Here is a 12,495-nt window from a genome sequence, read left to right as displayed (position 1 = left end):
CCTTCACCCCGCCGCCACCCGCCCGCAATCCATTACCGCAAACGGCCCTGGTCACCTCCTCCTGGGCCCCAGGGACGTGGGGCCAGCTGCCAGCTGCCCAGGCCTGGTTCCCGCCCACCCTGGGCTGCAGGATGAGAAGCGGGGGCGATGCCGGGCCAGGAGCCCTAGGAAGACCCACGCCCAACAGATTCTCCGCAGCTGCAGACCAGAATGGGGGATCCAGGCCCAGCCAGGGGAAGGGATTCAGTTCAAGGCCTTCCGAACTCAGTTTCTGCGTCTGTAAAATGGGGATCCATTCGTTGTGTGTAGTTTTTTTTTTTTTTTTTCCCTTCATGTATTTGCAAATGTCTTTAAAGTCTGGCTTTAACAGAAAACAGCTGGATTCTCACATCTGCTTCTGCATTCAATCTGTTGCAACATGGTGTTCTGGTTGACGTATATGCAGAACATGAGGCCTCACATGGATATGTAGGTTCAAAATCGATCTCAGATAATGAAGGATATTCCTTGGTATGAAAACACAACTCCACATGAGGTAGTCTGCTGAGGGTTAGGTGGGACACAGTACCTGAAAGCGCCTCCGTGAACCCTCACCCTCTGTAAAATTAAAACCCCTTGGTCTCTTTTGAGCTTTGAACGGCTCTTTTGCTCATCTCATAATATCACGTGTTGGCCACTGGGAAAATCGTGGTTTCCTGACTTACGCAGCTTTTCCAAATGTTGACATATTTCATTATACAATAAAAAAAAAAAAAGTCTCATTCTCTCCAGGAAAGACTTTAAGTAGGAAACTGTCAAACTCGCAGCGGCAGATACAAGTTCTCCAAAAAGTCTAGTTTTTGCTTGAAAGTCAAATTTTATCCTTGGCAACAAATCAGTTGACAGGCAACTTTGTTCATTTTTGAGAAAATATCTGCCAAAGAGCCAAACCGGAAAGACCCTCGCTTTGTCAGTCGGTCATTATTTCACGTGACATTGGTGTTCCGTGACAAAAGTGGCCGGGGCAGTACGAGACTCATCTCACGGTGCTTTTCTGGAGCAACTAATAGTATGGCGGAGGGCCCCGATGGGAGTGCTTCCTTTTCTGTCACATTGGATATTTAAAAGATGTATACTCAAAGGTTGAGATGTTGTAAAAAAAAAAAAATTAATGACTTTTACTTTTCCTCAGGAGCATGCTTAAGTGAAACGGGTTTTTCAGTTTTTAGCTGAAAGACTGGGGATAAAGAACGCAACGATCTCTATTATAGTTTTATATTTGGTGCCAAGGCCATGATTCATGCTTTGAGGCCAGCAGTTTATCCACCCATTATTTTTATGGCATCAGTGCAAATGCTAACACAGTGAAAATGGCTAATAATGTCTTAGTATTATTACAAACATAGTCTTGATCTCATGATCAAGATCCTCTCACTCTGAGAGGGTCTTGGGGACTCCTAGAGGTCTGTGGAGCACACTTTGAGGAGCACTGATCCGGGGTGGTCAGCCGCAGGGCTGCCAATGGTGCTGGAAGATGTGGCTGAAAAGACCTTAATGAAATGCCCTACCTCGTTGGGTACCACCCTTCCTGCCCACCCTCTGGGGCCACCTCCCCATTCTGAGGCAGGTGCCCCCAACCCCATGCCCAGCTCCTCCTCCCTCAGTCCCAATTCAGAGGCTGCTAGTGAAAACCCATTGGTGAGGTGCCTGGGTGGCTCAATCCGTTGGGCAGCTGCCTTCGACTCAGGTCATGATCCCAGCGACCTGGGACCGAGCCCCATGTCAGGCTCCCTGCCCTGTGGGGAGTCTTCTTCTCCCTCTGCTGATCACCCTGCTTGTGCTCTCTCTCTCTCTCAAATAAATAAAATCTTAGAAAAAAAAAAAAAGAAAACAGAAAACCCATTGCTCTTTCAAAATCCTCCTCTAAGTCAAGGTCTTCCTAACGCCTTCCTGAATATAAGCCCTCGGTGAGGATCATGTGTCCTTCCTCTGAACATCCCTGAATGTCCACTCAATATCTACCCCCCAGCCTCACTTTGTTCCCTGAATTTTGCCTCAGACATAGTCAGTCCTTGACAGACCCAGGTCGATCCAAAAGAATGAGCTGGAAGGCAGGGCTCTGCCGCAGCCCATTAGTGACTCTGGCAAACAGGGGTTAGCAAGCCAGAGGATTCTGGGAGATCCTGCTATGAACCCCCGAACACAGGCATACCCCGAAGAGCTGAGCACCAGCGACCAACACCCTGGGGGGACCAGGACGGGTACGGCCTAGAGAAGAGGAAGGGGTTATATGTTCTCTGATGACCAGCCTAGACAAAACTGTGACCTTAACGAAAATTACATTTAGGATGCTTCTTGCTGTGTGACCTTTGGCAAACCACTTAACCTCTCTGGACCTCATTTTGCTCATCTATCAGATGAGGAGCTCCTAAGACTCCTTAGAGCTCCTAAATTTTATAGGTCAATGATATTCATGGGCTAACAGTCCATGATGTCAATACTTCAACTTTGTTTTTGTTGTTGTTTAAAGATTTATTTATTTATTCATGAGAGACAGAGAGAGAGAGAGAGAGAGAGAGAGGCAGAGACATAGGCAGAGGGAGAAGCAGGCTCCTTGCAGGAAGCCCGATGTGGGACTTGATCCTAGATCCTGGGATCACACCCTGAGCCAAAGGCAGATGCTTGACCGCTGAGCCACCCAGGCGCCCCAATACTTCAACTGAAGGAGAGAAACATTCAAGATTTCTGGGCCACTGACATTCGAACATAGCATGACATTAACATTTAGGTGTTCTGTAACATCATCCAATGCTGTTGGCATCAAATGGTCTCTAACACTAGCATGCGAAAAGGCCCATTACCCTAACTTCCTATGCTCTACGACAGCAGGATTGAGTGCCAGCTGTATACCGGTCATGCCGACAGCCCTGGACTCCATAAACTGTCCCTTCTCAGAACGTTTCTCTCCAGGAAGCTAGATCCCCATGGCAGAACCAGGCGGTGGCTTCCGAAGACTTTACCTGTCCCTGTCCCCCACAACCCCACCACTCTCTTATCTGAAGGACAGAGGTGGTCTCAGCATAAGGCAAATGCAACTTTAACACAGGACCTGGGTCCACCCCAAAAAATCCAAAGCCGTCAAAACCGTAGCCCCGGTTCTGCAAGATTTCCCTGCTTCCCCCTCTCCACCCAGGGTTTTGCCAGCTGGAACATGCTGGGAGGGGTGGGAGGGCATCAAGCAGCGATCAAGGCTCAGGGCCGGACCCCCAGGGGGAGGTGAGAGGCGCCCCTGGGACTGCAGCTTGGCCCCTTGTCCTTCCGCTGAGGCCAAGGCCGGGGCTTCGGGGCCTCCAGGGGCGGGGAGGCAGTCGTCCCAGGACACCCGCTCCACCTGCCCTGGGCGGCGGTGAGACAAAGCCCCGGACTGGCTTCGCCTCTCCTGCCTCTTAAAAAGACAGAGAAAGAGAGAGAAGGAAAGAAAGAAAGAAAAGGAATTCCTGCAAGTTGAACAATCCCTGTGCTGGATTTGGGAGATGTTATTCCGAGTGACAGACAAGGGCAATTATCTGCAATCCGCCAGCAGTTTTAGCCTAATTTCATTACTGCTGTGCGATTCTCCCTGAGATGCTAGTCTATCAATGTCTTGCAGAACGGATTAGCGGGCACTTTCTTCATCTTCAAATGAATTTTAGCTGTCATGCCCTTGATGAATAGAGCAGGGACAGGCGGCTGACCTGGACCAGGGAGTGGCCGGGCGGCGGGCAGGCGGCCTTGGGGCGGAAGGAGGTGAGGCAGAGGGGGCGGGGGGGGGGGGCAGGCACCTGAGTGAGCCATGCAGCCTTCGGTGGAGGTGGGGGGCCTCCATGCCCGGCCACCCCCTGGGGCTTTGCTCACTGTGCCCGCCATCCAGGGACAGCTCCCCAGCTCACGGGGTGGGGGCTCTTTCCTAGGTGTGTACTGCGGACCATGCCAGCGCCCCCACCCCTCAGCCCTCTGGGCCGCCCCCGACACAGCACCCGGACTCCAGAAACTCCAGCGTGGGGGTCTGCCTCCCCGAGACCTCGCGGACCTCACAGGAGCAGAGTCCAGCGCTGTCTTGTCACCACTGCGTCCCCAGAGCCGAGCGCGTAGGAGATGCTCTGTCAGTTTTCATTGCAGGACAAATGATTCTCAGGTTCTCTGCAGCCTGGGTAGGGGCCTGGCGGAGGCTGGCACGTGGCAGGAGCCCGGGCGCTGTTACATGAACCCGTGATGCCACAGAGGCTTATTGGAAGGAGGGCGGGCGGGGGCGGGGGGAAGCAGATGGGCTACGGAGCACCCACTACGTGTCGAGCACTGTGCTTTGTGCTTGGACTCTGCCAACGGGGCCTCTTCAGCCTCAGAGAGGCGAAGCTGCTAAGGCCAGGACATGAGTCAGTTGGGAACTGGTGAACCCTGGCCATCCTCTCCAACTCCCTAGGAGCACTGTTTTGGGAGCACTAGATGTGAAGTGAGATTCTTATGGGCAGGGTGAGGCCTTATGGAGAGGAGGGAGGAGTCCTGGGGAAAGGGCATGTGGGACTCAGTATCAGCACCATGGGGTGAAGACCATGCCCGCTTAGGACTCCCTTGTCCCCACTCCCAAATGGAAGCCTCCAAAACTCTTCCAAGTTCCTGGGATGAGGGCTGTGGCAGGTTTTTCCTTTCCCACCTGTCCGCCTTCCACCTGTCTGCCACTTTCTTCTCCACGCCCTGGGAGGGACCTCCACGGGCTTCCCCCCTACTCCAGCTTCCAGGAGGGATCACCAATGGGAGGCCGGGAGAAGCGGGAAAGGATGCTGGGGCCACCTCTGCCCTGCTTAGTAGTGTGGCACTCGTTGGCGGAGGCTGTGTCCCTTGGAGCTCCTGCCTCCTACTTGCAGAGGCACCTCAGCTACTGAGTTCCCATAGCTCCATTTCTGTCCCTTCAGATCTAGGGGTCCCTGCTGTTCCCAAGCCCTGAGAGTCTGCACCTTTACTACACAGACCTCACTTTACTGCAGTCTCTTCACCTGTGTCCTCCGAGTGACTCGTCACGTCCTGCCTGGATGCTCACAGATGCGGGAGGCGTGAAAATTTGGTCCTGTGTCCCAGGAGCTTGTGTTCACCCCACACCTGCTCTGGGCCGGGCACTGGGCTGGGCTGGGCATCCACTGGCTCACTGGAAACTCTCAACCACTGGATCTCCGAGGAAACTTCTGAGGCCCAGAGAGGCCAGGAGTCTGTGAGGGGCCCTGAATGGGGAGGGGGGCAGTCAGGATCTGAAAGGAGTCCCCCTGACTCCGATCCTGCTCTTCTAACCCCAATGCAGCACATGCTCAGTTTCACCCCAACCAGAAACTGGAACCGGCAGACAGCTCCATGGAGCTGTACCCTCATGGTTCTTCAGAAAGACCAGATGTTCTCTGTCCCCTTCGAAAGGCAGCCGTGGTGGATCCTTTCTGCTTCCTTGGCCCCCAGTGGGCTGCCATGTCAACAAAGAGAAGTGGAGCCCAAGAGAAGAGGCTGTTCCACTGGCACCCCCCTTCCCAGAATCTATGGGAACAGAAGGAAGATCCTTGGGGCACCTGGGTGGCTCAGCGGTTGAGCATCTGCCTTTGGCCTAGGGTGTGATCCTGGGGTCCCAGGATCGAGTCCCACATCAGGCTCCCTGCATGGAATCTGCTTCTCCCTCTGCCTGTGTCTCTGCTTCTCTGTGTGTGTGTCTCTCATGAATAAATAAATAGAATCTTAAAAAAAAAAAAAAAAAAGGAGATCCTTGGCTCAGAGCAACCCAGCACCCATTTTACACATGGAGAAACTGAGGCTCAGAGAGGCAACTTACTTGCTCAAAACCAATAGGATGTCAACACAGAGCCAGGCCCTGACCCAGGAAGCTGAGCAGCCTTCCCCAGGGCTGGAAAACAAGGCTCAGACCTGTCAAAGCCAGGCTTCCCTCCCCACTTTCAAGCCCAGGTCCTCTCTCCAGGCGCCTGGGAGACTCTCCCGAGCTTATCGATCGCCAGGACAGCCTCGCGTCAATATGGTACACTTTGCTAATTAATCTTTTCCAGATAATTGCAGAAAATTATTGGTTCGTGTGAAGCGGGAGTAGAGAGGCAGCCGCTGTCCCCCCAACCTGCCCAGAGTGGCTTCTGGCAGAGCCCAGGACCCTGGCCTGAACCCTCTGCCCTGCCTCCCACCTCTCACTCGCCTTTCCCTGACTCGAATCTGGGGCAGTGAGCCCTGTTCACTCCTGCCTCCCACCTAGCCCCCTTCCAGAATCTTCAGCCCATGACCCCTAGGCCAGCTCTCCCAGCACTGCTCTGGGATGCAGGGGAAAACCCTGGGAGCAGAAATGGTCCTAGGTTCGAATCCCAGCTCCACAATGACTGGCTGTACAACATTTGACGAGTTCTTTGACGTCTCTGAGCCTCCGCTGAAAAGCAATAAAGAATGTATCATTTCTGCATCCCCGGCTGCTTCTAAAGACAAAACAAAAGAAGGCCTTTTAATACTCATCTACTATGACTTCTACAACCAATAGCAACCCCGACCAGCAACAGCCAATGCTGACCACAGGCTTTGCCACATTCCAAGCAGTGTTCAGAGTGTCTGACAGGTGCTGTCATCATCTCCATTTTATAGAAAGGGAGACTGAGGCCCTAAAGTTGCTCAGACAGTGAGAGGCCAAGACTGAGATCCTGCTCAGTACCTGGGATGCCAATCTCTGCCTTATTCGGTGTCACTAAGCCCGGAAGAGTGCCGGGCATGGAGACGTGTCACCACGAACAAGCCCTCCACATCATCTCCAATGCCAGGGGATACCAGCCCCGGGTGGGAAGGAGATGGGGTGGGATGCCAAGGGTGGCACAGGCCTCAGAGGTGCCCACGGTTTCCTATTCCAAGCCTCCACGCCCCCAAACCCTGAGCCCACCTCGAAGGGCCCCAGGGAGTCATCAGTGGGCAGGGGTAGACACAGGGCCCTCCCCCTTGCCCCATGGTCCTTGGTCTAAAGCGGACCCCTGGATAAAGTTCCCTATCCCTTTGGGGTTTCTCTCTTTCTCCCAAATATCATTGACTACCTCACCTCGCTGGGCTGTATATACCTGTTCCTAATAAACCTCTAAGACTTTAATGAACTAAATAGCAAATTACTTTTTTATTCAAGAATGAAATTTCATCATATTCATAATTCATATTTTATTTCAGACATCTGCTGCTGATTACATTACATTTAACTAAAATTAGATGATGCTCAGAATGCAATTAAGGCTTTGCTAAATTCTCCGGCCCACCAATGCCGGCGGAGCTCAGCGGGGGCCGCTAGGAGCCTAATATGTAATTAGGAGCTATTTTCTAGCTGTTTTTAAAGTCTGAAAATTAGCTGCCTTTATTAATCACACAGACAAATATAAAGTGGAACCAACGCTCGCTGAAATTTCTAAAAGGGATTTTTTGTTTAATTATACACCACAGAGCGCTGTGACTCGTTCTGCATGTTGATTTGTTGTGCACTGACATTTTGACAACTGGTTCTCAATTTGTCTGTCGTAGTTAGGCAACAACAAAGCCGACAGTAATACTTTAACTTTCAAAACCTTCAGTGTGCCGGGGAGAGGGATTTTGGCACTCCTGGCTGCGGGCCCCGCGGCTCGGGCTCTGGAAGCAGCGGGAGCCCGGGACCCGGGAAGGAGGGCAGGCCAGGGCCGGGAGGGGCTCCGCTGAGAAGCGGGGGGGCGCTGGGGGGGCGGTGGACAGGAGTCTGGAGGTCCAGAAGCAAGCCCAGCTCTGCAGGGTGGCTCAGTGCCCTCCTGTGCACCGGGACCGGCTCGGAGCCTGAGATCCAGAAGGAGTCTCCATGAGCTAAGACTGGGTCTCCCTTCTGCCGTGTGCCAGACCTTGCACTAAGGGGTGCTGTGCATCATCCAGGCCTTGCCCCTCCGAGGGGCGCTTCTGTTATCTCAGCACACAGGGCATGAAGCTGGGGCTCGGTGACTCGTGGCTGGACAGCAGCGAACACGCCACAACTCAGCTCCAGTTGGCTCCAGTATCCGTTGTTTTAACTACTGGATTCACCTGCCTGGTCTGGCGGCCCCAAGCAGGGGCGGCTCTCTGAGCCTCGCTGCCCATCTGTGTGGCTCAGATATGGTGGAGCAGCTTTGCCAGGCTCAGGTCTGACGCCGTAGCCAGCTGCTCCCTCGGTAGCCGACTGTCCCACCTGCAGCTCTGCTGGGGGCCGAGGAAGGGGTACGCAGAGGGGGTCCTGGCATGCATTGGAGTACAACTCCTGGATGGGTCCTCAGCCCCAGTGCAACTCCTGAGCTCTCTCCATGCCCCCTCCTGGGCCAGCACCACCCAGTGACGTCTGGAGTCCCAGGGACAGAGTGGCTTGCCAAGGGGCCAATGCCACCCATGCTAACGCCAACAACAATGGTAGGAATGGCACACAGCTTTTTCGGGTGTGCTAGCGGCGTGTCACTTTGCTGTCTGTATTCTCCCACAAATCCTACGAGGTGGGATCACAGCTGAGCTGGGCATCTCAAAGCCTGGGTTCAAACCGCTCTTGCCACTTCCCAGCTGGGATGGCCATTGGGCAGGGTGTCTCGCCTCTCTACATCATTAAAGTGAGGATCCTGATGGCACCCAGCTCTCTGTGTTCTGGTGAGGACCCGCACCGGATATTGGGTACTTGGTGCAGATGAAGCCTCAGCCAATGGAAGCTACCTGTTACTACTCCCATTTAACAGACAGGGCCACTGAGGATCTGTAGGGTGAAGTACTGGCCCTAAAGTACGTATCGTTGAGCTGAGAACGGCACCCAGGTGGTCTGATCCTGCACGCTCTCACCCCAGCACGCGGATGCCTCCCTATTACCCACCAGGGTAGGAGAGGGGCCTAAAGATGGGGGTGCCTGGGTGGCTCAGTCAGTTGAGCATCTGCCTTCAGCTCAGGTCTGATCTCAGGGTCCTGGGATGGAGCCCCACATCGGGCTCCCTGCTCCAAGGGGAATCTGCTTCTACCTCTGCCCCTCCTCCTCTGCTCACACTTGCTCTCTCTCTCTCCTCTTTCTCAAATAAAAAGACAAAACAAAACAAAACAAAACAAAAAAACCCACCATGAGGTCTGGGCTGTCCCATCTGGCCACCGTGGCTACTTCTGGGGGTCCCCAGGCTCTCATCTCCTTCCTGCCCCCCAGAGGGGGTACAAGCAGTCTTTGGCTGGAGCCAAGGCAAGGTGGTGCCCACCATGGGGTCTTCTGCCCCTTCTGATCCCAGGCCAGGGAAACCAGAGCCCACCACCTGCCAAAACCTGTTTTCAGGAGTCAGCCCCACGTCCTCCTCCTGCCCCCAGAATCACCTGATGAAAATGCCAACGGAGAAAAGGAGGTTTTTTTGGGTGACAATGAAACTGTCAATAAAATCTCAAACGCAGGGATAGGCAATGACTATTTCACTTACTCTGACAGTTGAGATTTTGCTGGGGAAGGAAAGTGACAGGCATCTGCTGACATCAACACCACTTCTTTCAGAGAACAACCCACGGGAAAGGCGGCCCCAGAGACCTGTCTCACCCAGACGCCGGCTGGGCCGGGGCTGCTGCAGTTGTCAGAGGAGCGGGGGTCAGCATGGAGGAGCGGCTGGACGCCCTGACTCCATCAGCTCATTGTTTATCCCATGACCCCCCTTGGAGCGCTGACATGCACCAGGCTCTGTGCTGGGGCTGGCCAGAGACGAAGAGAAGCAGAATTCCTGCCCTTAAGAGTATTATGAATTCTGTTGTGTTTCCCCCCAAAAGACACGGTGAAGCCCTAAACCCTAGTACCTGTGGATGTGACCTTACATGGAAATAGGATCTTAGTAGATGTCATCGAGTTAAGGCCAATAGGGTGGGCCCTAATCCCAAGTGACTGGTGTCCTGATAAGAAGGAGAAAGGCAGGCAGCCCCAGTGGCCCAGCGGTTTAGTGCCACCTTCAGCCCTGGAGACCCGGGATCGAGTCCCATGTCAGGCTCCCTGCATGGAGCCTACTTCTCCCTCTGCCTGTGTCTCTGCCTTTCTCTCTCTGTGTCTGTCATGAATAAATAAAATAAAATAAAATAAAATAAAATAAAATAAAATAAAATAAAATAAAATAAAATAAAAAAGAAGGGGAAAGGCCACATGAGACAAAGACACAGAAGAAGCCACATGGAGAGCCACCATGGGGCTACAGAGGCAGAGAGCAGAGGGATGTAGCTGTGAGCCGAGGGATGCCAAGGAATGAGGCCACCACCAGAGCTGGAAGAGGCAAGGAAGGATTCCACCCAGAGTCTTGGAGGGAGCCTGGCCCTACGGACACCTTGCTCTCAGACTTCTGGCCTCCAGAACCATGCAAGAATACATTTGTGTTGTTTCCAGCCTCCCAGTCTGCGGCACTTTGTTGTGACAACCCCAGGGCACTATGATAAAAGGCACCCCTACAACTAGGGCATCAGCTGAGGTCTACCCCTGGCAGGAAACCATCAGAAAAGGAGTGTACCTCCTCCCTGAACAGAGGAGAGAAATTGGACCCCCAAACCAAGGCCCCACCTTGGTTATCTTCCTATTAATCACCTCCTCTCCACTTGTCCCTAATGCCACCTGCCCCTTCTAGACATTGCTGCTGTCTCTCACTCCCCACTGCCCTTCTCCATCCATCATGCCACAGCCAGAGGACTTTCTAAAGTACAGCTGTGACCTGCCTTCCTAAACCTAATTTCCACCCTGGCTCCCCAGGGTCTTCAAGGTAAACCTTGCCTCATGTTGGCCCTGGCGCCATCTGAATACCAAACCACCTGTGGCTTCTCTGCATGCTCCAGCACGGCTCAACTCAGTGTCTTTGCTGCCAGGAACGCCCTCCCTCACCTTCCAGCTCAGCCAAAATTCTGCCCAGGCATCTCCTCCTCTAGGAAGCTTTCCCTGATCCCCTTCCCACACACCAGGTGGGATGTGTACCCCCCCTTCCTGGGCTCCCATGATAACTCAGAACCTGCTCCTCTTTACTATCATTGCCAGTTTGCTTATCTGGTTCTGCCCTGTGTGCCCTGGAAGGCAGGGATGGGTCTCATTCACTCCTGGGACCCCAGTGCCCAGCACATAGTTTGAGGTTGGGTAGGATGTCTACGGGCTTCCTCGACCAAGAAGCTCACTCTGGGAAGCAACACTGGCCCAGCCATTTAGACCTGGGCCAGGTGGCCTCCTGCCTGTGACATCCTGTGAGATTGCCCAGGGTTGAGGGAAAGAAAGTGGCTTTGGGGTCAGAGGATCTGGGCAGGCTGGCTGGGCACAAATAAAATATGATTTTATTTATTTATTCATAGACACAGAGAGAGAGAGGCAGAGACACAGACAGAGGGAGAAGCAGGCTCCATGCAGGGAGCCTGATGTGGAACTTGATCCCTGGTCTCCAGGATCACACCCCAGGCTGCAGGCGGCACCAAACCGCTGCGCCACCGGGGCTGCCCAAGCCTCAGCATCTTTATCTGTGAAATGGGAACAGTAAGACCTATAACTTGGGGCCTAATTGTGATTATTAATGGTTATTGTCCTTATAATGATGGTTGATTCATTGTCATTCTTAGATATCATGTGGACTTCCATTTCCAAAATCCATTTGCCTTTCAGGATGAGCTTTCCTGACCAATTCTTCAGAATTGTGAATCATACATGCACCATTATGAGAGTGTCCAAAGTTTCTATTTTTCATTTAATTCTTGTAACTCTTTACATATGGATATGTTGCCTTCCCAACTGGATGGCATCTTCCTTACCAGCATGGACTGTGCCATACTTCAGGGGCTCTTGAATGACTCAGCAACTGCTGCTCCATTGATTTGAAACCCTCATTGCTCACTCAGGGCCTATACAAATCTGAAACAATCTGAGCACCTGATCTGAGGAGGAAAGTGCAGGGCAGAGACTACAAACTGGATTTGGGATCAGGTGGACCTGTTTCCACCTGGTTCTGCCTGGAACAGGCTGTGTGGCCAAGGACCAGTCTTTTCACCTCTCTGAGCCTTAGTTCTCCCTTTTGCAGAATGGGGGATAAAATACCCACTCTTCAGTACATCAGGAGTCAACGTACACGAAGGTGCCTGGTACACTGCAGATGCTAGATGGACGAGCAGGTGTCCGGCCTCGGTCTTGGACTCCACCCCAGCTCCCATCCTTCCCAGCTGGGTTGCGGGACGTACCCCAACACAACTCGGAACCTCAGCGTTCTGCTCTGGAGAATGGGGACAATGCCCACCCCAGAGAACTGTGTTGAGAATGAAAAGCAGTCGTGCATGTCAAGCCTGACATGGAGACCATGTGCAGGAAGCGGTGGCTGTTATTGTATTGCCATGCATTTTTAAAAATTTATTTATTCATGAGAGACACAGAGAGAGGGAGAGAGAGAGAGAGAGAGAGAGAGAGAGGCAGACACACGGCAGAGGGAGAAGCAGACGCAGGACTCAATCCCGGGACTCCGGGATCTCGCCCAGAGTCAAAGGCAGATG

At 53.1% G+C, this 12,495-nt stretch overlaps 1 long non-coding RNA gene across 1 annotated transcript; it reads right to left on the bottom strand.

The window, feature by feature from the left end:
- Positions 1–683: 683 nt before the first annotated feature.
- Positions 684–9,586, bottom strand: LOC140594157 (uncharacterized). Its single transcript, XR_011994668.1, has 2 exons — positions 9,438–9,586; positions 684–6,415 (listed from the first exon to the last, which is right to left on the bottom strand). It is a non-coding gene; the product is annotated as an uncharacterized lncRNA (long non-coding RNA).
- Positions 9,587–12,495: the final 2,909 nt, after the last annotated feature.

Source organism: Vulpes vulpes, chromosome 10 (assembly GCF_048418805.1).
Source record: "Vulpes vulpes isolate BD-2025 chromosome 10, VulVul3, whole genome shotgun sequence".
Classification (NCBI taxonomy): Eukaryota; Metazoa; Chordata; class Mammalia; order Carnivora; family Canidae; genus Vulpes; species Vulpes vulpes.
This window is presented reverse-complemented; position numbering and strand designations above follow the sequence as displayed.